Genomic DNA, 27,308 nt, shown 5'->3' on the forward strand with positions numbered 1-27,308 from the left:
TCACATTTTCAGTTGGCAGAATGTATATTTTCTCTCTCTTCTACTCCCTCAACAGAGAAAAACCCTCATAGCAAATATTCAGAGAAGACAAAAAATGGATTGTTCATTTCCAAAAATATATGTCTCAGTTTGCCGATTGAGTCCATCAACTATCTGTCACAGGGTTGTTAGCAGTTTCATTATAGGTCCTCTGAAATAGTAGTTGATCATTGCCTTGACCAGAGTTCTTAAGTCTTTCAAAGTTGTTTGTCTTTGCAATGTTGTTGTTAGTGTATAAAATGTTATCTTGGTTCTGTTCACTTCACTCTGCACCAATTCATATAGCCAAGGTGAACAACAGTATTCCATTACATTCACATACCATAATTTGTTCAGCTATTTCCAAGCTAATGATCACTCTTAACCAACACAAAATGAATGTCCATAAATATTTTTAATGTATATGAACGCTTTTCCTTTTTATCTTTTTATATGGGTCTACTTATTGTATTGCTGGATCAAAGGATATGAATGGACTAATTCCTATCTTCAATAACAATACACCAATGTGACTGTTTTCCCACTGTCCTTCCAACATTTGTCATTTTCCTTTTCTTTTTTAGGGGGAGGGTGTGGAATAAACTTCTGATCAGTTCAAGGTAGATCCTTAGAGTTTCTTTGAGTTTCTCTAATTACCAAAGCTTGGGAATTTGTTTTAATATAGCTATTGATAGCTTGAAATTCTTCCTTTGAAAACTGACTGTGTATTTTGACCATTTATCAACTGCGGAAAAACTATTATTTTTATAAATTTTAATTACTTCCTTTCATGTCTTAGAAATGAAACATATGTCAGAGAAACTCGCTGCAAAGATTTTTCCCCAATTATGTTAACTTTTGTTTGTGCAAAAGCCTTTAAATATTGCCATTTAAAAATTACCATTTTATATTATGTGTTCCTCTCAATCCCTTGTTTGAGTATAAACTCCTTCCCTGGCAATAGATATGAAAGGTAATTTCTTCCTTGCTTTTCTAATTTGTTTATGATGTTATCTTTTATATCTCTCATGGAGCCTATCTTGGTATGTGTTCTGCAATGTTGATCTTCACCTAATTTCTGGCAGACTTCCTTCTAGTTTTCCAGAAATGCTTTTCCAATAGTGAATTTTTGTCCTACTAGTCAGAGTCTTTGGATTTCCTATTTGATAACTAGAGACTTTTGCACTCTGCTTCTATGTGCTGTATACCTAGTCATCTCTGCTGGTCAACTCCTCTCTTTTTTTAATCAGTACCAAATCATTTTGATGAGTATTACTACTTTATAGTAGATGTTTCTCTCTGATAGACATCTTCCTTCTTTAATTATTTCATTATTTCTCTTGAAATTCTTACTCTTTTGTTTCTCTAGAAAAATTTTATTATTTTTTCTAGCTCTATAAAGCAATGCTTTAGTGCTGTGATATAATATGAACAAATACATTAATTTTGATATAAGTAATTATTTAGGTCCATTTTGTTTGTGTAAAGAAAGAATGTATCTGTGTGTGTGTGTGTGTGTGTGTTATCAGGTAGACTTACAAATATTTTATCTATTTTATGTTATTTTAAATGGAATTTCTCTTTTTGCCTCTTCCTGCTGAGTGTCGTTGGTACTATCAAGAAATGTTTACTCTCTCTTTTTTCTATAGAAGAGAAAACTGAGATCCTCACAGGTAAACCAAGGCTTAAGAAATTTTTTCTTGATATGAAAAGGCTTTGACACATGTCTGGATAACCTAAGTCAGAGGCACCCATGTAGGAGATATCAAGGATTTGCTTCAGAGGGAAGACATGCTGTCTTCCCCTTCCATGAAGATGGGTCTAGCCCCTTTCCATTGTCTGTGTTGCCAGAACTGGTTGCATTTCTAAACCTATTTTATGGAAGGGTAGTTGTAAACCTTCTACTTCTGGTGGCATCTATTGGCAAAGGTGTCATTCATTCATAGCATGGGCACCATGTGGTAAGCTGGGTGTAGAGAAGGGATATCCTCTTCTTCCCCTTCGGTCCTTTGAACCTAAGCATCTGGCCTAGCAATTTTTTATTTGTTTGTTTGCCTATTTCAACTGTCTTTTTCTAGTTCCAGGTAAAAAGAATTGGGTGTTTGAGCCATGATGACCTTGGAGTCAGAATTCCAGACTGAATGTTCCTGCAACCTCAACATGGAAGCCCTGAGAATCCAAAGTGAAAAAATGGAAGTGCAGGAGGTTTGTGGACTTGACACTTGGTGGAATTAACACTATATAGGAACTGAACTAAGCTATGAACCTAACTACTCTCCCTCCAGAGATAAAGGTGATACAGGGTGAATTGGGAATGTTCATATATTTGTTATTGCTATGCCTTTCAAGTACTTATTTATTGGTAAAAGCTAATCTGTTAATTGGTCTAATTGAACTGGAGTGCTAGGGACCCCTACAATTAATGGGACACAATTGGCAAGAATTAGAGCTAATGAAAAATGTTTTACATTCTCAAACCCTTTAAGGATACTGGAGAACTCGGGAGGAAGGGTAAAATATAACCTACCTGACTTTTAGGCAGTCAGAGCCAGTCAGCAGTCAACTAGCATTTAATAGCTTGAGTAATCACTATTATTAGGACAGAGTAATTACTGTTTTGATAATTACCTTACCTCATAGATAGTGCTAGTAGTATTATCTCCATTTTACAGATGATGAAACTGAGTCTCAGAGAGGTTAAGTGACTTGCCCAATTTCAAACAACGGGCAACTAGCAGATCAGGAACTCAAACACATCTTTTTCACAGTGTCATGGTGCCCTTACTAGAAGGGGGTATCTTCAAAACTGTCTATTTTTTAATCATTCTGTATACATTTATAATTTTAATCCAGAGGCAAATTATTAAAGTACTTCTAAACCACTTATACAATATCCAAGGTTTGGGGGATGCAGTCAGTGCTGATTTAAAAAATAATAAATATTCAGCTTTCTACTCTTTGTTGCTTTGAAAAACAATTTCCTCACAGCTTCCCTGTAAGCTAGAAAGCAAAAAGCATTATTTTCCCCACTTTAAACCTGAGCAGACTGGTTCAGAGAGACAAAGTAACTTGTTAGGCATACAGCTGGTAAAGAGCTGTGATTCAAATCTAGGTATTAGGAATCTGTTTCCAGGACTCCTTATACTATATAGCATGCTTCCTCTTCATAGATGATATTGCCACTTTTGCAAAAGGTCCTTCAGAAATAAAGATTAAACTACCTTTAAAGTGAGCAGTTAGGTGGTGCAAAGTCTAACATTCTATTAAAGAAGCAAGTGTTCTTTCAAAACCTTGTTATCAAAAGCACACAGTATTAATTAAGAATAACAGAGGATGACCAGGTAGATTGGTTCTATTCTGAGAAATTTAAGAGAGGAAAAGAAAATGGAAGATAAAAGAAATACATTGATGTAGAAGGGAAGAAGAAGAGGGTGGACTTACTATATCTAAGAATCTACAAACATGGAAGAAGGAACAGAGGAGTGGGCGTTGAATGAACCCTATTTTACTATGATTTGGAGACATTCCCGCATACAAATAGACTTATTTAAACATATATATAGTTTAAGGGGGTGGGGAGTAGACATAGGAGAGAAACAGAGCTTGAGAGAGACAGACCAGTGGAAAGCAAAATGAATTTTCTGATCCAAAGATGGATTGGAAAGGAAGAAAAAATAGGAAAGAATGAGTTTAAGAGAGTTCTCAATTGGAAAATGGCTGAACAAATTGTTGTATAGGTTTGAACAATGAAATATCATTGTACCTTAAGGGGAAGTGATGATTTCAGACTGCTGGGAAAAAGAAACTGATGTGGAATGGAGTGAGCAAAACAGAACACTTTATACAATACCAATATATTTGTGTTAAAAAACAAATGAAAACAAACATGTTCTCTAGCTCCTGCTGAAGCGCTGCCACTGCTGGACTACTATTGGTGCTGCCATTACCTCTGTCATCTGCTTCCCACTGTCTTCTCCTTTCACAGGGGAGCTTTACCACTCTCCTACAGTGAGATTCCCAGAAAAGCAGTGGCTGTGGGATATTTGATTAATTTATAGCTCCTAAAGAGAGGACAAAGTTTGAAATGTCTCTGAGATATTTCACCAAATTCTACTCTTTTCCCTCAGTTCCTATAATCCTACCTTCCACACAAATGGGTTTCATGTGATAAGTATGAATACTTCTTGCCTCAGTCTTTTCAAAGGACTTAAAAGGATTCAAAGGATTAATTAGGACAATAATCCCTAGAGATGAGAAACTAAAGGAATGGAAAGGCACATGAGCTCAGTGGATTTTGCGTGCGTGCTCATGATTGCATCTGTGTGGTGGAGGAATTTGGGGGGAGGAGGGGAGCCAGGTGGTAAAATAGAGAGAGTGCTGGGCTTGGCATCAGGAAGACTTGATTTCAAATCCAACTTCAGATACTTACCATCCATGTGACCCTGGGCAAGTTAATTAACTCCTGCCTGCCTGTTTTCCCAACTGTAAAACAGGGATAATAACAGCACCTAATTCCGAGGATTATTGCGAGGATGAAATGAGAAAATATTTGTAAAGTACATAGCACAGAGAATGGCACACAATAAATACTTAATAAATGCTTGTTCCCCCATATCCCCCCAAAGAAAGAGCAATGCCACAGAGAATTAGACATAGAGGTTGTTGTTCAGTTATTTCAGTTGTGTCTGACTGTGACCCCATTTAGTGTTTCCTTGGTATGGCTACTGGAGTAGTTTACCATTTCCTTCTCCAACTCATTTTATACATGAGAAACTAAGACAAATAGGGTGATGTGACACAGAGGTAGTGATGTGCTTACATGCCAAAATGGGGATAAAGATCAGTATGACAGTAAATCATGAAATTGTACATGTGATAGGTGTATGATAGGAGAAGAGGGACTTGAGGAACAATGAGGCACAAAATTACAATATAGAGCAGCATCAAAGACATTGCCCTTCACTTGTATTTTGAGTCATGAGGTCAACGCAGGTTTCCAGCAAACAAGAGACATTTTTCCACACTGGAGTTTGGGTAATCAACCCAGGACAACACTCTATGGTTAGGTTCACTTTATAGGTCCTTGGGAAGGCAAGACCTAAAACAGGGAAATATTGCTCGATGTCCACTAGAAAGAAGAAGAGAGGTTTCTTGACTATTTATAAAGTTTGTGTGTTAGGTAAAAGTCATACTGTATATAATGTTCTTGTTACCTTGAGGATTGATATAAAACCTGATAGGAACCCTATAAACATGCAAACTACTACTTTTTAGGGTAAGACCAAAAGAAGAGCCAGAAAGATTTGGTGTGAGTATCCCCCCCACAAATCAGGTTTTTTTTCACCTCATTTTAAGAAGGTCATTCTGACATCTAGGTTATATATATTATAAAATGGGGAAATTTGAAAATGTAGTTAAGTAAGTAATTTCTAAAGACTCTTCCAGCAAAAAAGTAAAGTACCAGACCAAAGCACAAATGATTCATAATAATACTGAAGGCCTGATCACCATTTATGTGTATCAGGAAAGTATCGCTGTAAAAGATAGGATTTTACCTGGAACTTGTAAAAGTCCCAGGAAGCCAACAGTCTACTGCTAAAATGTAAATAGTATACAGAAGCCATTGTCAGATATCAGGGCCTTAACTCAAATTAATTAAGAGTTATTCTTGTTGCTCAACAAACATAGCGCTATTGAAATAGGACATAGGACTCATAGCTCTTGAATAGGAGTAGAGGTTTGGGATGGTGAATGGGAAAGGCCAGAAAAGGTCACACAAATGTTTTTGCTCCTAGGATGAGGCAGTGTGCCATAATAGAAAGAATGCTGAATTTGGAATAAGACCTGTGTTTCTGGGTCACCGTAAGCAAGTCAAGTGACCTTTGAGCAGCTTTTCTCATTTGGAACACACAGATAATAGTTCTTGCATTACTTGCCTCACCAGAGTTGTCCAGAGCATATCTGCAAGCTTTAAACTGATATTCAAAAGTAAACAATGTTAAGCTTGAATTGAATACTTTTCAATTCTTGGGCCAACTCAGGGGACAGTGCTAGTCATCCAGGAATCAACATGAGGACAATTGATTGTGGAAGGAGGTTCTTCTTGTTCAGTCACATCTGACTCTTTGTGACCCCATTTGCAGTTTTCTTGGCAAAGATACTGGAGTAGTTTCCATTTCCTTCTCCATCTCATTTTACAAATAAGGAAACTGAGGCAAACAGAGTGAATTGCCCAGGGTCACACAGCTAGTAAGTTTCTGAGGCTAGATTTGAACTCATGTCTTCGAATGCCCACTGTGTCACCTAGAAGGAGGGTCATTTCACAAAGGAAAAAGGGGAAAAGGTCCAAGAAAGGGGATGAAAAAAATGAAATTTCACCTATTCCACAATTTTACTGTGGCTAACCCTGTATGGGAAGCGTATTTTGTCCAACTGTCATTTCTTATTTCTGCAGCTCCTAGGCTATTTTGCTCTTCTCTTCCATGATCAAAATATTCCAGAGAAAATAGGCGAGAGAACGGAGAAAAACAGCAGAAGGCCCTGTGGTATTTCATTTAGTCCTTCATTTATCTGTGCTTTCTTTATGATGTGCTAAAATGCTCCTCCTCAGAGGAGGATAAATATCAATGATCATAAACCTGCCTCACACACCAGGTTGTGCATTTTATAACAGCAGCATCTTGTGTTCAAACAAGGCCATTATGGTAAATATTAGATGAAAAGTAACTTTTAAGAAACTCTAGGGAAAGAAATGTTAATACTTTTCTGGCAAATTTTAATAGAAATTCTTGTTATACCATGGGAATGATAAATATCTTGAATTATTTATCGTGTCTGAGGGCTCATTAAAACCCCAAACATGTAGTTCTGTATTTGTTCTCACAGCTTATAAATAATTAGCAGGTATGTTCAAGTTTGTTTTCTGTATAAAATCACCAAACTCTTTTTCTTCTTTTTTGATTCTTATTTTTACCAGAAACTTCATTTCCTTAGGAAAAAACAAGTATATACTAGGTAATTTCAGACTGTACCATGCATGCCAAAGGTGTCACGCAGGGTAATGTTCAGTGTTTTTGAGCTTGTTGCCAATATTTAGACAAAATTGTGAAGATGAAGTTTGTTTCTGATATTATGGAAGGGTATGGAATTCCACTCATTATTCTCTTATCTTTTCCGATTATATATCCAAAAATAATATTGAGACAATACTTTAGTCTAAAGTCCATGAAGAAATGAGAAACCTTATCAACAGAATCAAATTTCTAGGCAATCAGTTCCCTTTGCTAAGTGCACTTTCCCCAATAACCTTGAGGAAACAACTCAAGGAGAAACTTTTCTCTTTGACAATGACATGAAGACTGATGTGGGATGATGATCAGACAAGGAGGAAGTCTGATTGAGGCACTTAAGAGCGGAACCTTCTCTCTCTGTGCTTTGACCAGATTATAATAATGATCAAACTAAGAGAAAGAAGAAATCCTTGGTTATTTCAGTTGCTTGAAGTTTCTCTTTTCTTTGACAAGACTGAAATAAAAATCCTTAGGCAGAGCTTCTTAAACTTTTCGTTCGTGTTATGAATTTCTTTGATAGCATGGCCCCTTAAATGTTTTTAAAAGCATAAAAGATATAGGAAACTAATTATCTTTAAGTATATTTATCAAAAAAAATTAAGTTCATGGATGCCAAATTAAGCACCCTGGCCTTAAAGAGAGTGGTCAGAGAGGCTTTGAATGGTTTAGGAAATTTATGTGTACAGAAACATGTAAAAACATTTAAATAACTATTTTACCTAAATTATAAGGCCTTGAATGATCTTGGTTCTAGAATGTTGTCTACAATTTGTGAACATTATAAATTATTAATATTATAAATATTATCATAAGAGCATAGATTTAGAGCTGGAAGTGACTTTAAAGGTCATCCAGTACAACTCTATTTTACAAATGGGGAAAATGAAATCCCAACATTTTAAATGGCTGACCAAGGTCATGCAGTTAGAAAGTGGCAGAAGAAAGCTGTGAAACCACATTGGCCGGCTGACTCCAAATCTACTTCCACTGCTCTTTCCACTGTGATATGTGTGTATGTATATATGTATTATGTATGTATATATGCATATATATCTATATATGTATATATGGGTATTTGGATTTATATATGTATACATGAATATCTATATTACACATATATGTATATATATATTTGTGGGTGGGTGGGTGGGTGTGGGTGTGGGTGTATCTTATGCCACTCTTTTTTGACTCTACTGGAAGATCCTTTATCCAGCCTCCCAGGAGCCCAATATCTTCATGTTGCCCTCTTGCTGTTCAAGGCCTTAAATAGTATAATAGTCCTCTTCAGTTCCGTACTGCTCCTAAAGTGTCCCTTGATCTGCTCTTTCCACATTTATCTCTGTTAACAGGAACTCCCAAAACCAGGACCTCCCACAAATTTATACATAGATACAATAATAACTGTGAAGTAGCAAACTTAAGTCAAATATAAGATAATTGGGAAGCACAGATAAAAAGTATCCCAATTAAAGTTTTAGAGTCTACAAGATAGTTCACAATTTCATAATACTCCCTGGAGTTCTGGTATCATGAGAGTTGAAGAAAAATGTTTTTTGGTTCAACAACAAACATCATAACCTCAGGACAACTGTGTTTTTATAGTCTTCCTGTAGTTAACTTATGTAGATTTTTTTCATAATAGACTATTTTTGCACATAAATATTTGATAAACTAACATATGTTTAGCTCAAGTCTTAGTGGAAAAAATTACCATTTATTGGCTCCCCTCCGGTCTGGGAAAACCTAGTGAATTGAGATGGAATTGCACTCATGAATAAGAAACATGCCTTGTGAAGAGAAAAAAAATCTTTGATCTTTATCTTCTTGGTAGTTAAAATGTAGATAATATTTCATAATTTGTAAAAGGTCCTAGAGCTGAAATAAACCATAGAGATCATTTATTTCAACTTCTTCATTTATAGGGTTCAGAACCCCAGAAATTAAATATCTTGGTCAAAGTTGCATAAGTAATTATTACTTGCATCTGTGACAAATTTTCAGATGTAGTATGAAATAACATTCCAAAATAATGGATTTAGTTTTTCTTTTTCTTTTATTCTTATTGGGAGCAATATTTCTCACCACCATCTTCAACACCATAGACTCTCCCAGACACATTTAAGTGTGTAGTATACATATACATATATATATATATATATATAGATATAGATATATATATCTGTGTGAGTTATCCATGTAGATTAATTTTATGCCCACATTGGTTTGTCTAAATATGGTTCACAATGAGGCTTAGATATTTTTGAGGTTTTACCTATCCCCCTTCAATGGAGATGTTTCCTGCCTTCAGAAAGGGGATTTAGATGAATCTGAGAGAGGGGATGCTAGACTAGAATTATATCTACCTACTCTATAAATAATGAAAAGTAAGAGAGAGGAGAGAGAGAGAGAGAGAGAGAGAGAGAGAGAGAGAGAGAGAGAGAGAGAGAGATGGATTTGAAATCAGGGGACCTGGGTTTGAATCTTGGCTCTATCACCTATAACTTGCGTGACACTGGGCAAGAAAAGAGTCCTTGATATCACTCAAGGGCAAATCCTTCAAAGTTTATACTGAGGCAAAATTGAAATCAAGGACCTGTCAAGGCAAGTGATTCTCTCTCCATAGAGATCTCTCCCTGAAAAGAACCTATAACCACATATGTCCTCTGTGAATGCTTCGAAGCAATAAGAAAAGTCTCCCACAAGATCTCACCCCTCAATAAAGCACAGTATATCAAGAAATCATTCTTTCCACCAGTGATTAGAGCTATACAAATGCACCAAGCTTGATCACATAAATAAAATGTAGAGAAAACATAAAATTACCAAACTAGGAGAAGATATATATATATATATATATATATATATATATATATATATATATATATATATATATATATATATATATCTACAGATATATATATATATATACATATATAGATCTACAGATATATATATATAAAGAAAAAATGTTCCATACTATTAAACAATCACTATTATTATTATTATATTTATATACTATCTTAAGCTTTGTAATGTGTTTTACACATATCCTCTTATTTGATCCTCATAGTAACTCTGATGTGGTATTACCACCATTTTGAAAATTAAGTTGCTCCATGAATTGAAAATAAAATAAATTGACTTCTACTTCTGAGAGCCAAGATGATGCAGTAAGAAGTAAATCACTCTCATGCTCCCTTATTGACCTCTGAAAGCCCAGAAAATATTGCCCCAGGAAAAACCCTAGAGCATCTGAGCCAACAGAAAGAAAGGGTGCAACAGTCTTGTAGCCCAGGAATCTTGGGGGATAACAGGAAAGGCCCCTCTCACTCTGGAAGAAGGGGAGTAGTACAGGGCAGGAGCCATCCCAGCAAGCCAGTGGCAAGCCCCACCTCAGCACATTTGGGGGAGATCTTGAGCCCCAGGGTGGTGGAACAGGCAAGTGCAAATACCAGGATAACCCCCCTCCAATTCCTCAGCACAAAAAGGGGAACAAGTATACACCAGCTCAGAAAACCACCATGTTTGCCCTCCAGCAGCTAAATCACCAGGTACTTCAGCACAACTCCAGGAAGCACAAATCCAGGAGGCACAGCTCCAGGCTGGCAAATATCCTCCAAAAGTAAAACATTCAAGTGCTTTAAAGAAGCCTGGGTGAGTAGGCATCGCCCAGGGACCAGACTCCCCACCCCCATGCCAAGAACTCTGGTGTTGTTGAGCCCCGCTCAGCACCCTACAGCCTCCAGTAGCCAGCACCTAAGGCCAGTAACCAAGTTCCAAGCTCCCAGCACAAGAAGCTTGAGTCAGTGCCCCCTGTACCTTAGCAGGAGAGCTCAACTTTAAAAGCCAGGGAATAGGTAAACACTATGGGCGAAAAGCAGAAAAGGACAGTGACCATAAATTCTTATTATAGGGACAGGGAAGATCAAGGCACAAATTCAGAAGAGGACAGCACTGTCAATATACCCACATCCAAAACCTCAAAGGGGAATATGAACTAGTCTGAAGCCCAAAAAGCCTTCTTGGAAGAGCTCAAGAAGGATTTTAGAAGTCAAATAAGAGATGTAGTAGAAAAATTGGGGAAAGAAATGAGAGGTATGCAAGAGAGAGTCAATAGTTTAGAAAAGGAAGGACAAAAATTGACTGTAGGAAACAAGTCCTTAAAAAATACAATTGGCCAAATGGACAAAAAAGTACACTAAAGAAAATAAGTCCTTTAAAAATACGATTGGCCAAATGGGGGGTGAGGGTGGAAAGTACACTACAGAAAACAACTCCTTAAAAAATAGAATTGGTCAAATGGAAGAGAAGGCACAAAAACTTACTGAAGAGAACTCCTTAAAAAGTAAAATGGGGCAAATGGAGAAAGGAGGTACAAAATCTAATGGAAGAAAACAATTCATTAGAAATTAGAATAGGGCAAGTGGAAGCTAATGACTCTATGAGATATCAAGAATCAGTTAAACAGAAACAATAATGAAAATAATCAGTTAAACAGAAAAGAATCAGTTAAATGGAAAGAGAAACAATAATGAAAACATTTTTTAAATAACATAATACATAAAATACCTCTTCGGTAAAAACAACTGACCTGGAAAATATATCCAAGAGAGAAAAGTTAAAAATTATTGGTCTGCCTGAAAACCATGATGAAAAATGAGCCTGGCCAGCATCTTTCAGGAAATCATCGAGGAAAATTGCCCTGGGATCCTAGAACCAGAAGGTAAAATGGTCATAGAAAGAATACAATGATCACCTTCTGAAAGAGATCCCAAATTGAAAATGCCAAAGAATGTTGTAGCCAAATGCCAAAATTATCATCTCAAAGAGAAAATACGGCAAGTAGTCAAAAAGAAACAATTTAAATGTCATGGAACCACAGTCGGGATTACACAGGATCTTGCAGCTACTACATTAAAAGATGGGAGGGCATGGAATACAATATCCCATAAGGCAAATGAGCTTGGATTACAACAAAGGATTAACTACCCAGTGAAATGGAGCATAGTCTTTCAGGGAAGGAGATGGGCATTCAATGAAATAATGGACTTCCAAACCCTTTTGATGAAAAGACCAGAGCTCAATAGAAAATTTGATCTTCAAATACAAGACTCAAGAGAGGCTTAAAAAGGTAAACAGGAAATTAAACAATGTTATTAATAAGAACAAACTGTTTACATTTCTACAAGGGGGATGACACATAACTCTTGAGAAAAGTATCCTTATTACATTTAAAAAGGGTATTTTTAAAAAAGATATACATAGACAGAGGATGTGGGTATAAGTTGACTTTGATGTGATGATAAGAAATTTAATTAAATGGTGAAAAGGGACTGTACTGGGAGAAAAAGAAAGGAGGAGGAAAACAAGGATAAATTACATCACATGGAAAGGCACAAAAACCTATTACAGTAGAGGTAAAAAAGGGAGGGAGATAAGCATAGTTTGAACTTTAATTAGATTTGGCTTAAAGAGGGAATAACATAATCAGTTAGATATAAAAATCTAACCCTATAAGAAGTGGAAGGGGAAAGGGGAAGAAAAGGGAAGGGGCTGATAGAAGAGAGGGCAGACTGAGGGAGGTGGTAGTCAAAAGTAAAATTCTAGTGAGGAGGGAAAGGGAGAAAGGAGAAAGATAATCATAAATGGGGTGGGGGATAGGTTAGAGAAAGTAGATAGATAGTAATCATAACTGTGAATGTGAATGGGATGAACTCTCCCATGAAAGAGAAGCAGATATCAGAGTGGATTAAGAACCATAATCCTACAATATGTTGTTTACAAGAAACACATTTGAAACAGAGGGATACATACAGAGTAAAGATAAAAGGCTGGAGCAGAATATATTATGTTTCAGCTGAAGTAAAAAAAAAGAAAACAGCTCTACCATTCCTGATCTCAGACAAAGCAAAAGCAAAAATAGATCTAATTAAAAGAGATAAGAAAGAAAACTGCATCTTGCTAAAAGGTACCATAGACAATGAAGTAATATCATCACTAAACATATGCACCAACTAATATTGTGTGCAAATTCTTAGAGAAGTTAAGGGAGCTACAGAAAGACACAGATAACAAAACTGTACTAGTGGGGACTCTCAACCTCCCCCTCTCAGAACTAGATAAATCTAACCACAAAATAAACAAGAAAGAAGTTAAGGAGATGAATAGAATTTTAGAAAAGTTAGATATGGTTGACCTCTGGAGAAAACTGAATGGGGATAAAAAGGAAAATACCTTTTTCTCAGGTGAATATTGCATCTACACAAAAATTGATGATATATTAGAACATAAAAACCTCACAATCCAATGCAGAAAGGCAGAAATATTAAACACATCATTTTCAGATCATGATGCAATAAAAATGACATGTAAGAAAGGGCCATGGAAAGATAGATTAAAAATTAATTGGAAACTAAATAATCTAATCCTAAAGAATGAGTGGGTCAGACAACAAATCATAGAAGCAATCAATAATTTCATCCAGGAGAATGATAATAATGACACAATATACCACAACTTATGGAATGCAGTAAAAGTGCTTTCTTATTTTTACTTTCAGTTCCAAAATTTCCCTGTCCCTTTAACTCCTCCTCTATTCATTGTGGTAAGAAATATAATACCCAATATACCTGTGAAGTCATGCAAAACATATTTCCACATTAGTCATGTTGCAAAAAAGGAGAAAAGAAAAGAAACTAAAGTGAAAAAAATATGCTTCATTTTGAACTCAGAGTTCATCAGTTCTTATTGTCAGAGCTTATACAATCGAGGGGATGATAGGGGGGTGGTATACAAAACTCAAATCTTAATCTCATCAGAATTGGCTAAAACAGATAATAAAGTACACACTCAGTTGCGTATAGAAATCTATCTTACTCTAGAGGGAAGTAAAATGGGAAGGAGATAAGTGAAGGAAGGGACTGATAGTAGGGTGAATTGGGGAAGGCAGTGGTCAGAAGCAAAACACTTTAAAATTATTATTTATTTAGGATTTTATTTTTTCCCCAGTTACAAGTAAAATAACTTTTAACATTTGTTTTTAAAATTTTGAATTCCAAATCCTCTCTCTTCCTCCCTCCCCAACCCCTTCATTGAGAAGAGGAGCAATTTAATGTAAGTGTTGTCATGAAAAACATATCCAGAATAATCTTGTTGTAAAAGAAAACAAACAAAAAAACTCAAGAAAAATAAAAAAAAGTTTTTAAAAGTATGCTTCAATCTATATTCAGATACCATAAATTCTTTCTCTGGGGGTGGATAGCATTTTTCATTATAAGTCCTTCAGAGGTGTCTTGGACTGTTGTATTGCTAAGAATAGCTAAGTCATTCCTGGTTGTTCAGCTAACAATATTGCTGTTACTTTGTACACAGTGCATTTCACTTTGCATCAGTCCATGCAAGTCTTTCCAGGTTTTTCTGAGAACATCCTGCTCATCATTTCTTAGAGTACAATAGTATTCCATAATAATCATATACCACAACCTGTTCAGCCAATCGATGGACTGTTCTGCACTCTCACTCAGGTGCAATACACCTTTCCTGCTGACTTTCTAAGTTGTCTTTGGCATCTATGCGCTGAGAGGTCTGGAAACTGCTACTGCTGGCAGTGATTCAGTCACCCTGAAGCCTACTCTGAGTTTGCTGGGCCCAGTCTGTGCTGATGTGGCCTGTGCTGGACTGCTTCTCTCTCACCCTGGTGTAACATATCTTTCCTTTGGACCTTCCAAGTTGTCTTGGGATAGAAATTTGTTTCACGCCTTCTTTTTGTGGGTCCTACTACTCTAGAATTTGTTAAAATTCATTTTTAAAAGCTATTTGGAGGAGTTTGCAGGGGAGCTCAGGCAAGTCCCTGCTTTTACTCTGCCATCTTGGCTCCGCCTCTCAGCAAAACACTTTCGAGGTAAGACAGGGTCAAAAGAGAGAAAGAGAAGGATAAACAGAAGGGAAAATAGGATAGAGGGAAATATGCAGTTAGTAATCATAACTCTGAAAAACATTTTACAGCTAGTTAATCTGATAAAGGCCTCATTTCTCAAATATATAGAGAACAGAGTTAAATTTATAAGAATACAAGTCATTCCCCAGTTGATAAATGGTCAAAGATATGAACAGGCAGTTTTCAGACAAAGATATCAAAAGCCATCTGTAATCATGAAAAATACTCTAAATCACTATTTTATCAGAGAAATGCAAATTTAAACAACTCTGAGGTATCACCCCACACCTATCAGACTGGCTAATATGACACAAAAGGAAAATATTGGAGAGGAAGTGGGAAAATTGGGACACCAAAGCACTGTTGGCAGAGTTGTGAAATTATTTAACTATTCTGGAGAGCAATTTGGAGCTATGCCCAAAGGGCTATAAAATCATGTAAACATACCCTTTGGCCCAGAAAAAACCAACACAAGGTCTGTATCCCCAAGGAATTAATAAAAAAGGAAAAGGATCAAATGCACAAAAATACTTTAGAGCTGTTATTTTTGTGGTGGTAAAGAATTGGAAATTGAGCATCAATTAGGGAGTGGCTAAACAAGTTGTGGTATAGGATTGTGTTGGAGTACTACTGTGCCATTAGAAATGATGAGCAGAATCTTTCAGAGAAATCTGGAAAGACTTACATTAACTGACGGAAAGTAAAATGAGCAGAATTAAGAGGACAGTATACACAGTAACAGCAATATTGTATAATGATCAATTGTGAATGACTTAGCTATTACCAGCAACGCAATGGTCTGAGATACTGCCAAAGGACTTATGATGAAAAATGCCATCCACCTCCAAAGAAATAACTCATGGAGTCTGAATGTAGATGGAAGCATACTTCTTTTTTTTACATTCTTTATTTTTTTTCTTATTTTGGTTTTGTTTTTTTGGTCTGTGTTTTCTTTACCAACATGATTAACATGGAAATGTTTTTTGCATGACTTCACATATATAACCTATATCAAATTGCTTTCCTTCTCAAGATAGGGGGGAGTAAGGAGGGGAGGGAGAAAATTTGGAACTCAAAAAGTGTTTAAATGTTAAAAATTGTTTTTGTATGTAATTGGAAAAAAAAAAATTGAAAAGGGACCACAAACAGATCTCTAGTTGAGTAAGAGCAAACAAGCCTGTTTCTTTGGAAACTTTCTGGGAAAGATCATGCTGGTAAGGCAGAAGGAATATAGAGACAGGCAACATAGGGTAGTACAAGGAATGGAGTGGGAGAGAAAGGCAAACAGGTCAGGAAGAAGAGGGAAGGAAAGGAACACATCGAATCATTTACAAAATTGTGGATCAAAGTTGGGTGCACTCAGGCAGCATGGATCCTTAGCAATTGGAGGAGTACTCAAGGGGCAAGGTTTTAGGGTCTCATTCTAACAGAGTAGAAAAAGACAGACTAATTCCTATCCATACCACCTGGCTGGCTTGTGAGCATACCAATATCATCTCAAAGTTATCAATGGAACCTTAGGAATCCTTTACTAGCACAACATTTTTCTGTTTTTACTGTGCGTGTCTGAAGCTTATCTGCAGCTTGCAGACTGAGAGTATTTACTGGGGCCTAGCTGGCTTCTCTTATTTAGCACATAATCTCTGATGAGACCTTAATTAATTTAGGAGGCACTTTTGCCAAATGGCTTCCATGTTTTCCTTTATACCCTTAGTTCCTATTTCCTATTCATTGTTACCTAACACTGTGGGGCGCAGGGGGCGGGTTGGGAGAAATTGTAAGAAGACATAATTTTCAATGCAATTGAACTTAACCTAAGACTTGATTAGCCCAGAGGAATAGCTCGGCAACATTGACTTGCTGGTATGTATGCGAACTGGAGAAAAAAGTCTAGAACCTATTACTCCATTCATTCATTCACTTATTCATTCATTCAAGGGCAGATCTCTCAATCTGTTCACTGGAGAATTCCCACCAAAATACAGTCCTACCAATAGCTACTCATTTGTTTTGATTATTCCACAATTTCTGAATTTACTAAAATAAATTATTATTTAGCTTGCATCTCTCTATCTTGTCTACCAAGGAGAAGAGAGGGACTGTCAAATATTTTCCTGAAAACTAGGTATATGTAATATTTCTAGCATAGTTTCCTCATTTAGTGGTATAAAAAACAATTCTGTAAGGAAAAAAAAAGAAACAGCAAAGTTAGTATAGCATGATAGCATGTCCTGTTCTTGAGGAAGCTATGCTGGCTTTCTTTCTAAATGCTAATTAAACCCTCTTTTGATAATAAACCACAATTTTGCAAAGAATAACTAGTATATAGTTGCAGAATCCATCTCCCCCTTGTTTTAGAAAAGTAGAATGATGGACTTTATGTGTTTTTTTTGTTGTGTTGTTTTGTTTTGTTTTTGGAGAGGGAAAGTCAGGGCAATTTGGGGTTAAGTGACTTGCCCAAGGTCACACAGCTAGTGAGTGCGTCAATTGTCTGAGGCTGGATTTGAAATCAAGTCCTCCTGATTCCTGGGCCAGGGCTCTATTCACTATGCCACTAGCTGCCCCAGCTATGTGTTTTTTCTAACCATTTTCCATTTTTCTTTCATTTTAACTCTCTACTTATTATTTTATTCAATCCACTACAACACAAAGATAATTTTCCTTGTTAGAGGGGAAAAAGGAAACTATAATTCTGTCTCCTTGCCGTCATCCATCAAAATCATGCCATCTAACCTGAGCTGGGGTCCTATCACTTTTAGATCTTCCTCTTGCCCCCTAACATAACTAAAAATGTCCTTTTTATTGACCTCTGAGCACTTATTACAGAAGCATGTTTCTCTTTCGGATTCTTCTCTGTAATGTGCTCTTTCTTCTTCACATATATTTTGAAAATCTAACAGGCAATGAGCTCTCTGTGAAGAGATGGAAGGGAAAATCAGTCTCTTTAGACAAATCTACATTTTCTTCATAAGAATCATTTCTGTTTACATCTCTGAAATGTCACGCTTGAGAATTTTCCTTTACTACTGAATCAACTTCACTGTAGAATTTAAAGTCATTGGATTCTACCTATCCTTTCTCTAAACCATTTGTAAGTCATTAATCCAAAATGCAGTGCATTAATCCAAATTGCAATGCAAAATGATCAAACAGTATTTTTTCTCTCCTTACCTGAACTTGAAATTGGAGTACTTACTCACCAAACCCTTCTCAACCTATCAAATTTTCATCCACTTCTAATATAGTGACCAAGTCTCAGTTACTTGTCTGTAACAGGTTCAGAACATTTCTCCTTGTAGATTTCTCTATGCCAAGACAAATCAAATTTTTATCAGCTGTCCTTCTTTTGGAAAACAGATTGCTCCCACATACACAATTGATATTTACACAAAAACTGTCCCTGTGCTTGTTCTTTTGAGTATTTTCTCATATGAACATATCTTTTTAACATGAAATGAAAGTTCATTTTTTGTATTTTATCTGTTCATCTTTATTTCTTTTCAAATGTTTTGTTGATGCTCTTTCATTTTTCATATCGTTATCAATTCCTAATCATTCCCTTCCCCCAATTGAAACCCCTCCTTTCTAACGAATCAAATAAAGAAGATAGTAGATATGAAAATGTATGAGTCATTCTGTACCTCTGCTCTACCACTGCTCCATTGACTGGTGGAAGGAACACTTCACCTGTCAGTTCTCTGAAATCAAAACAGGTCATTGCATTGATTGGGGTTCTGAAGTCTTTCAGTATTGCTTTCCTATATGTTATTGTGGTATCATGTAAATTGTTCATATGCTTCTTGGTTCCTACCAGTATTCTATTGTTTCTTTGAATCTTCTTATACATCATTTTTAAAAGATTAATAGTATTACTTGTCTTAATGGTATTAATTGCATGCATAAACCACAATTACACACACACACACACACACATGTGAAAGTGAATGAAAGAGAGAGAACTTCAATTCCTACTCTCAGAATCAAATTCCTTCACCTCTATACCAAGTTGCCCTTTTCTACTGAATTATCTACCTTTGAGAAGAAATGGTGGTATAAATTACCTATGTCCTTGAAATACTATGGTTTTTTTTTACACTAATGCTTTCTAATTTCCTTTTCATGATACCATTGGTTCCTCTTTGAACCATCAAGAGAGGGTATTGGTCATGACAAGTCAATGTAAACTCTCCATCAGGTCATAGATATGTGTGTTGTAGCAGAACTTATTATTGGCTGCCTGGTACACCTCATCTGGGAGTCATGAACCACCACTACTTGTATCTTCTACAGGTGCTGTCTCTTGGTAAGTAATGTTTTTTTGCAAAGCCCTAATGGAAATTGAAGCTGTTCCAGGTCTTCAAGCAGGAATTCTATTAACAAGTAACTAATTAAATTTAATTTTCAACCTCATTTCTACTTTTCCTACCGAGGCTCCAATAATTTCCTCATTCTTCCTTTCACCACTTCACTGTCTTACAAATGTTTTTAAATTCCTACTAAATAACAGAACTACAACCTAGAAAGAGAAACATTCTTGACATTTTAAAGTTGATATCAAAAACAGACAACATACCATGATGAATGGATAATTAATTTGACTCTCTGTTAGGGAAGGCTTTGTTGCCTAATTCCTTGACTAGGTCTCTGGGATTTGCTGACTATTTTTGTATTTCAGCTCATTTAACTAAATGTAAATAACTGGTTTATCCCCTACTTAGTAGACTGGACTATATTGGTCATTGATGATGATATTAATGAAAATGGTGATAATGATGGTGGAGTAGAAGAGGATAACAATGATGATAACCCAAATTAAAGCCAAATCAATTATCCCTCTCTGCAAGGAGGGAAGGCAAAGACATATAAAAGAACATAAACCAAAATGAGGTGAAGCCAGAACTCTGTGCCCTAAGACTATTGTTGTAACTGTGAAGACCTGATAAGAACTCTGAGATACTAGTAAATTAAGCTCTGGTAACACTAATGATTAGATCAGGATCCAAACTCCTGTGATGTAACTCCTCCTATGAACCTAAAAAAAACTGCTTTGAGACAGTCTAGACAGGAGAATACCCCAGGCTATGATGAGATCTATTCATTTGTCTCCAAGAGCATTGATTATCTCAAGTAAGCTACCTTCATTTGTTTCTTTATCTCATTACCTCATTAATGATGCAGAGCCATGCACTAAATAAAACCCTGATGAAGAGTGATGGGATCAACTCCTCTCAAACTTCCTCTCCTTAAGGAGAAAAAAAGTTACAGTCAAATATCATGGCACATCCTTGCTCTTCAGAGGGAACTATGGATCGTTCTGACTACATAGAAGAATCGATATTGAAGGCACATCAGTTATTTCACTTCTGATTTTACAAATTGAAAAAGTGAAAAAGTGACCCAGAGAAATTAGATGGAATGGTCTACCCAAGGTCATGCATGTAGAAAGCCCAGAGTCAGTATATAAACTCAGGCTGTCTGGCTTCAGTGTCAATGGTCTTTCCACTTTACCATTCTGCCTAAGTGTTTGTACACATCTTATCTTACTGGTAAAGAAAAAAGAAATATTCTTTATAGATAATATTTAGGGTAATCTAGTCTGTCTCATCAGGGAGTTAAATGTTGGCTTCATTCATTTGCTATTAAGACAGGGCTGTCATTCCAAGTAATTCTGGCTCCAATACTCTGTGTCAGAATCCAAGTATTCAGCAACTGTTCCTCCCAAGGCCCAAGCCTTACTCTAACTCTTACACGATCCCCTTGCTGCAAATTCAGCCACTCTACACATTCTCTCTCTTTTCTCTCCTCATCTTCCAGCAATTTAAATTTTCATTTTTCTAATTGAAAGATTCTTTGAGCTTTTATCCTTTGCCTTTAAGTCAAGTTTAGACCTTTTTTGCTTCTTCCTTTGCCTTTAAGACAGTATGTCATCCGAGTCATAGTTAGGAAGTTTCTGGAAGGATCAAAATCTAGACTCAGAATTGGATCTAAACTGACCAACAAAAGAAGAGTGAAATTGCCCTAACTCACCAGCATCTCCACCAAATCCAGTACCATATTCTCTATTTTATAATGCGTTTTAGCTTTAAATTACTCTTCCTTTCTTTCTCTTTCTTTCCTTCTTTCTCTTTCTTTCTTTCTTTTTCTTTCTCCTTTCTTCCCTCTCTCTTCCTTCCTTTCCTTTCCTTCCTTCTTTCCCTCTTTCCTTCCTTCCTTTCCTCCTTCCATATTGATTTTTCAGAGATAGATATTTTGAGTAGTAGAAGCAGCACCATTGAACAGAAATAGAGTATTATTTGTTCATTTGTTTTTTGTCCTCTGGGGGAATCATATGGCCATGGCCCACTGAAATGGGGCAGTACAGTTTCCATATTCAGATTAGTGATGGATTCCAATCTTTGTTGATATGATAAAGGGATAAACCTGGATGTTCAGTTAAGCCAAGGGAATACAATGAGTGTGGATGCCTCCAACTGGCAAATTTATTATATTATTCTCTCCCTTCCTCCTATCTCAAAACAAGAAGTTTGCCCTTATTGCAGTTGACATTTATTTGAGATACATGGGATTGCTATTGTACTAGTCCACCACAGCAGCCACCACCAAATATTTCACACAACATAGCTTTTTTTATGGTTCTTCCTGCACCATTGCCTCTGATATATGCACCAACTTCATGTGACAAAAGTCTAATATTAGGCCTGCTACTATCATATCCATTGCATTTTCTATTCTCAGGCCACTGACATTGTTGAATGGACTCTTGAAATAATAGTTTTCTCATAATTGTCCTATTTCTGGAAGAATCCTCCAAGAAGCTATGTCCTCAACAAATTAATGTAACCCTAGTAAGGTGAAAGACTCTAGTACTTTCTTGGTTCTAGCCTATTGGAAAATTTACCCAATGAGGATGGACTTTTAGGCATAGTTTTGGCTGATTTTCAATCACTCTTCCTCATTCCATTCCCTGAACCAAGTAAGCCATGATTCAAAGTCCTTGCTCTTTTAGGGTAACTCCATACATTCTGGGGAAATTTACAGATCTCCTTTCCCCCAGATTGATTTGGACAGCTTCTCATAAAGGGATTGATGTAGAATAGTGTGAAAATGTTGGAACGTGCCTTACTTTCTAACAGCATCAAGGAGGTCAACCTGTCTCTGCATAACTATAGTGACTATGAATTTATCCAGAAGAAAGAATATCCCTTGAGAGACTTGGTTGCATTCTTAAGTATCTGGATGAAAATGAGTGACAGCCCTTACCCAACTCTTGTAGGAGAGCTATCACTCTAAAGGGGTATCCTTCTAAAGGGGTAAATATTTGTGATCCTGCCCCTTATGGATTTTTTAAGATTAAGAGTAGTTTGGGATCTTTATAGCTACGTTGGTGACTCAGATATAATTTAATCTAATGATGCTAATATAATAGGACTTAACCTTTAATTTATAAATGGAAATTACTGAACTTTTTATTCATTCTTTTGTCTTAAGATTATTGAAATTTTTGTAGTGACTCTAATTTTAGAAACTTAGTAAATAAGCAAATGAGATTTTAAAAAGTTTAAAATTTCATAGTTAAGTCAGTAGAAAATTTATGTGAAGCCAATACAGTAAGACAATATTCAGTAAACTCCAACTTTTGGTGTGCCCAGAGATTGATTCAGGTCTTAATTATAGGAATCCTATAATATTTGAGATGAAGAAATTATAGATTTTAAACTTCATCTGATGAAAAAGAAATAAGATCTTTAATGGCAGCCTGAAACTAACATCCTCACAAATGCTTCTATTTTTAATTGGTTATTTTAAGAGAGTGATTGAGGTACAATGGAAGAGCTGGTTTCTAATTTCATCTCTGTCATTTTCCACCTGTGGGAATGTAAGACATTTCATTCCATTGCTTTGGGTCATCTGCGTGATTTCCAGCCTCCCTTGAAAAGAGCAGAAATAACATTCCATCCCACTGTGTCTCCTGTCTTGTCTCCAGACATACAAGGGAAGAGGAGGAACACCATTTTATGTAGCACTAAACTTCTGCCTTCTGTTGAAGAAGGTCGTTCCATCAAGTCTCCACCCTGGCCTCCTACCTTGTTGGAAAGGTATTAACACCATTTCTTTGGCTCCTTGAATTTGTCCCCCAGCCTGAACTGCCTAAAGTCCAGAAAGAAGATTCTTTCTACCCTGATGGTGTTTCCACAATACTCTAATTGTTTCTTTTTTTGGCTACTTGCAATATTTTCTCCTTGACCTGGAAACTCTTGAATTTGGCTATAATACTGCTAGGAGTTTTACTTTTGTGCTCTCTTTCAGGAGGTGATCAGTACATTCTTTCCATTTCTATTTTACCCTCAGGTTCTAGAATATCAGGGCAGTTTTCTTTGACAATTTCTTGAAAGGTGATGTCTAGGCTCTTTTTTGATCATGGTTTTCAGGTAGTCCAATAATTTTTAAATTATCACTCCTGGATCTATTTTCCAAATCAGTTGCTTTTCCAATGAGATATTTCACATTGTCTTCTATTTTTTTCATTCTTTTGGTTTTGTTTTATAATTTCTTGATTTCTCATAAAGTCATTAGCTTCTATTTGCTCCATTCTAATTTTTAAGGAATTATTTCCTACAGTGAGCTTTTGGACCTCTTTTTTTCCATTTGCCCAATTCTGTTTTTAAGCCTTCTTCTCTTTGACTTTTTGGACCTCTTTTGCCATTTGGGTTAGTCTATTTTTTTAAATTGTTATTTTCTTCTGTATTTTGAGGGTCTCCATTAGCAAGCTGTTTGTCATGATTTTCTTGCATCACTCTTATTTCTCTTCCCAACTTTTCTTCCACTTCTCTTACTTGATTTTCAAAATGCTTTTTGAGCTCTCCCATCAACTGAAACCATTTCATATTTTTCTTGGATGCTTTGGGTGTAGGAGCCTTGACCTTGTCTTCTTCCTCTGGCTTCATGTCTTGATCTTCCTTGTCACTAAGTGTGTAAGAAAACGTCTTTTCACCCAGAAAGTAACCTTCTATAGTCTTATTCTTTTTCTCCTGTTTGCTCATTTCCCCAGCCAATTATTTGACTTTTGAGCTCTTTGTTAAATGGAGGGTGTATTGCCCCAAGTTTCAGGGGTTTTGTGCAGCTGTTTTCAGAGATATTTCTAGAGACCTGCCAGTTCTCAGTTCCTCCAAAGTGGTATGATCAAAAGAGGGGAGTTTACTCCTCTCCTGGCCTTTATTCTTGTCCATGAGCAACAGCAAGCACTCTTTTCTGCCCTGGAACTGCAAGGAAGGTTCCTTCTCCATAGCCACCACCAGCTCCACCAATCCAGTGCTCCTCCTCAGTCCAGGACCACCACCCAGGACTGTGACCCAGATCAGCTGCTTAGTTCTCCCACAATCTGTAGGCTGAGAGATCCCAAAGCAGCTGCTGCAGTGGCTGCCACCACCCTGGGGCTGGGCCTGGGGCTGTGGCCAGACCACACACCTCTTTCACGCAGGTGAGAGAGCTTTCCCACTGACCTTTGAAGCTGTCTTTGGTATTATTTGTGGGTTAAGAAGTCTGGAAACTACCACAGCTGCCAGTGATTCGGTGCCTTAAGGCCTGCTTTAGTCCTATCTGTGCCAGTGCAGCCAAAGCTGTGATGTGCTCTGCTCTGAGGACAGTGTGATAGACCCTTCCTGTTGGCCTTCCAGACTGTCTTGGGCTGGAAATCTGTTTCACTGTCATTTTGTGGCTTCTACTGCTCTAGAATTTGTTCAGTAATTTTTTACAGGTATTTTGAGGGATTTGGTGGACAGCTCAGTCAGGTCCCTGCTTCTATTCTGTCATGTTGGCTCCTCCCCTGCTTCCAAATGTTTTCATTCTGCCTTGTACCACCTCTCCATGGCTGCCCCTGTCCCTACTCTCTCAGCTGAGAGCCTTGTATCATATTTTGCTGAAAAAGATGCCATTTTCTGAGACCTCCTCTTGTCCCTCCTTCCTCATCGGATATCACCTAGATGTCTTCTGTCACAATCTCCTTCTTCATTTCTGGCTCACATAATGAAATGGTACTTCTCCTTGCCAAAACTACCCCATGTACACACAGGAGTGTAGATTCTATCCCGTCTTCTCCATCAGACTGCATTCCCTGTAATTCCCCTCTTTGTCCTCTCACTTATCTTCAGTCTCTCCCTGTCTATTGATTCTCTACTGTTTAAAAGTATGCCCAGATATCTTCCATCCATGAGGAACCCTCACTTGATCTATCTATCTCTGCTAGCTATCATCCCATATCTCTTTTCCCTTTTGAAGCTCAACTCCTTGAAAAGGACCCTAGAACAGGTATCTCCCCTTCCTTTCTTCTCACTATCTTTTTAACTCTCTTCAATCTTGTCTCTGACTTCATCATTCAGCTGAAAGTGATATATCCAAAGTTATTAAAAAACCTCTTCATTGCCAAAACTCTTAATTATCTTTTCTCAATCTTCACTCTTTTTGACTTCTCAGAAGGTTTTGACAGTGCTGATCCCCTTCATTTTGACACTCTTTTCCCTTCTCCTCTTATGTATCTGCCTACTCCTTAGTCTTCTTTGCTTGCCACACCTGCTGACTATAAGTGTCCCACTGCCTCTGCCTTGGCTCTTCTCCCCCTATTCTACTATACTCAGAGAGCTCATCAACTGCCAGGAATTCAATTAACATCTATATATGAAAATCTGTTTATCTATCCCTAATTGCTCTGCTGACCTCCAATATTATGTCTCCAACAGCCTACTGGACATTTATAAATGGATCCCCATAAGTATCTAAATTCAACTTCTCCAAAACTTAATTCATTATCTTCCCCACCCCCCCCAAAAAAATCTCCCTTCTTCCTCACTTCCATATCATTAATGAGGGCCTTATTATTCTCCCAGCCCTCCCAGGCTTGCAACCTCGGTGAGAGATTGTGAAGCCATCCTTGATGCCTCACTCTCATCCCTCATTATCAACCTTTCACCAAGGCCTGTTTGTTTTATTTTCATAACATGTGTTGCACAGGGACCTTCTCTCCTCCAACACTACTGCCACCATTTTTGTTTTTTAAGCCAAGCCCAGCCATGAGCATTGAATATCTCTTCAAATACTTGTCATTCTTTATTTCTTTAAAGTATACTTTGTAATTGAATCTACATATGTCTTGGTAGATTGACTTCCACATCTGTGCATTTTATACTTATTTTTAATGGGACCCAACTTTCTACTATTTGCTTTGTATTTTATTATTGCTGAATAGAAGTACTATTGATTGTTGTGGGTTGATTTTGCATCCTACTTTACTAAAGCTATTAGTTTCCTTGATGATGCTTTAGAATTTTTATGAGCAGACTATGATGACATCCAGCAAATTGAGCTAATTCTGATGCCTCTTTGCCTATCATTTTGCCTAATTTATTTCTCTTACTTTTCTGTTACTGTTAATATAGTTAGATATGATCCAAATAAAAGTAGAAAAAGGGAGCTCCCTTGTCTTACTCCCCTATTTATTGGAAAAGACTCTATTTTGTCCCTACTGAATATTCTCCTAGCTTTGGTTTTAGGTAGACACATTTTGTCATATATGTTTAAAAAGGTTCTTCTATGCATATTTGTTACAGAAGTTTTTGGCATGTTTTGACAAAGGTATAAGCAGTGTTACACATTATCAAAATCTCTTTTGTTTTTGATGAAATAATACAGTTCTAGATGATTTTTAAATTTATAATTAATTATGCTAATCATTTTCCCAGTTCTGTACCATCCCAGCATCCATGTAATTTGATCACAATGAATATTTTTGATTCATTGCAGTTAATTTTGCTTAAAAATTCTATTAAATTTTTGTACAATATTGATTAATAATATCAGTCTATAGTTATTTCGCTTGTTTATGATTTATCCTTCTGGACAGCTTGGGTGAGGTGGCAGACAGAAGCAAAAAAAAAAATTGGGGGGAATGGACAGGATGAAAGAAGAGAGAGAGTAGGCTAAGCAGGGGAGAAATAGGACGGAGAAAAATGCAACTAGTAATAATAACAATGAAAAAATTTTTACAAACAAGTTTCTATTATAAAAGCTTCATTTCTCAAATATATGGAAAATTGAGTCAAATTTATAAGAATACAAGACATTCCCCATTGATAAATGGTCAAAAGATATGGACAGGCAGTTTTAGCCAAAGTAATCAAAGCCATCTATATTGATATAAAAAAAGTTCTAAATTACTATTAATTAAAGAATGCAAATTAAAACAATTTGGTTGTACAACCCCTAACCTATCAGATTGGTTAATATGACAGAAA

General features: G+C 36.6%; 1 pseudogene; it reads left to right on the plus strand.

The window, feature by feature from the left end:
• The first annotated feature begins 2,130 nt into the window (after nt 1-2,130).
• The window catches only part of LOC118840866, a 94,294-nt pseudogene continuing 69,116 nt past the window's right edge, over nt 2,131-27,308 (plus strand).

The sequence above is a fragment of the Trichosurus vulpecula genome, chromosome 1 (assembly GCF_011100635.1).
Source record: "Trichosurus vulpecula isolate mTriVul1 chromosome 1, mTriVul1.pri, whole genome shotgun sequence".
In the NCBI taxonomy this organism is placed as follows: Eukaryota; Metazoa; Chordata; class Mammalia; order Diprotodontia; family Phalangeridae; genus Trichosurus; species Trichosurus vulpecula.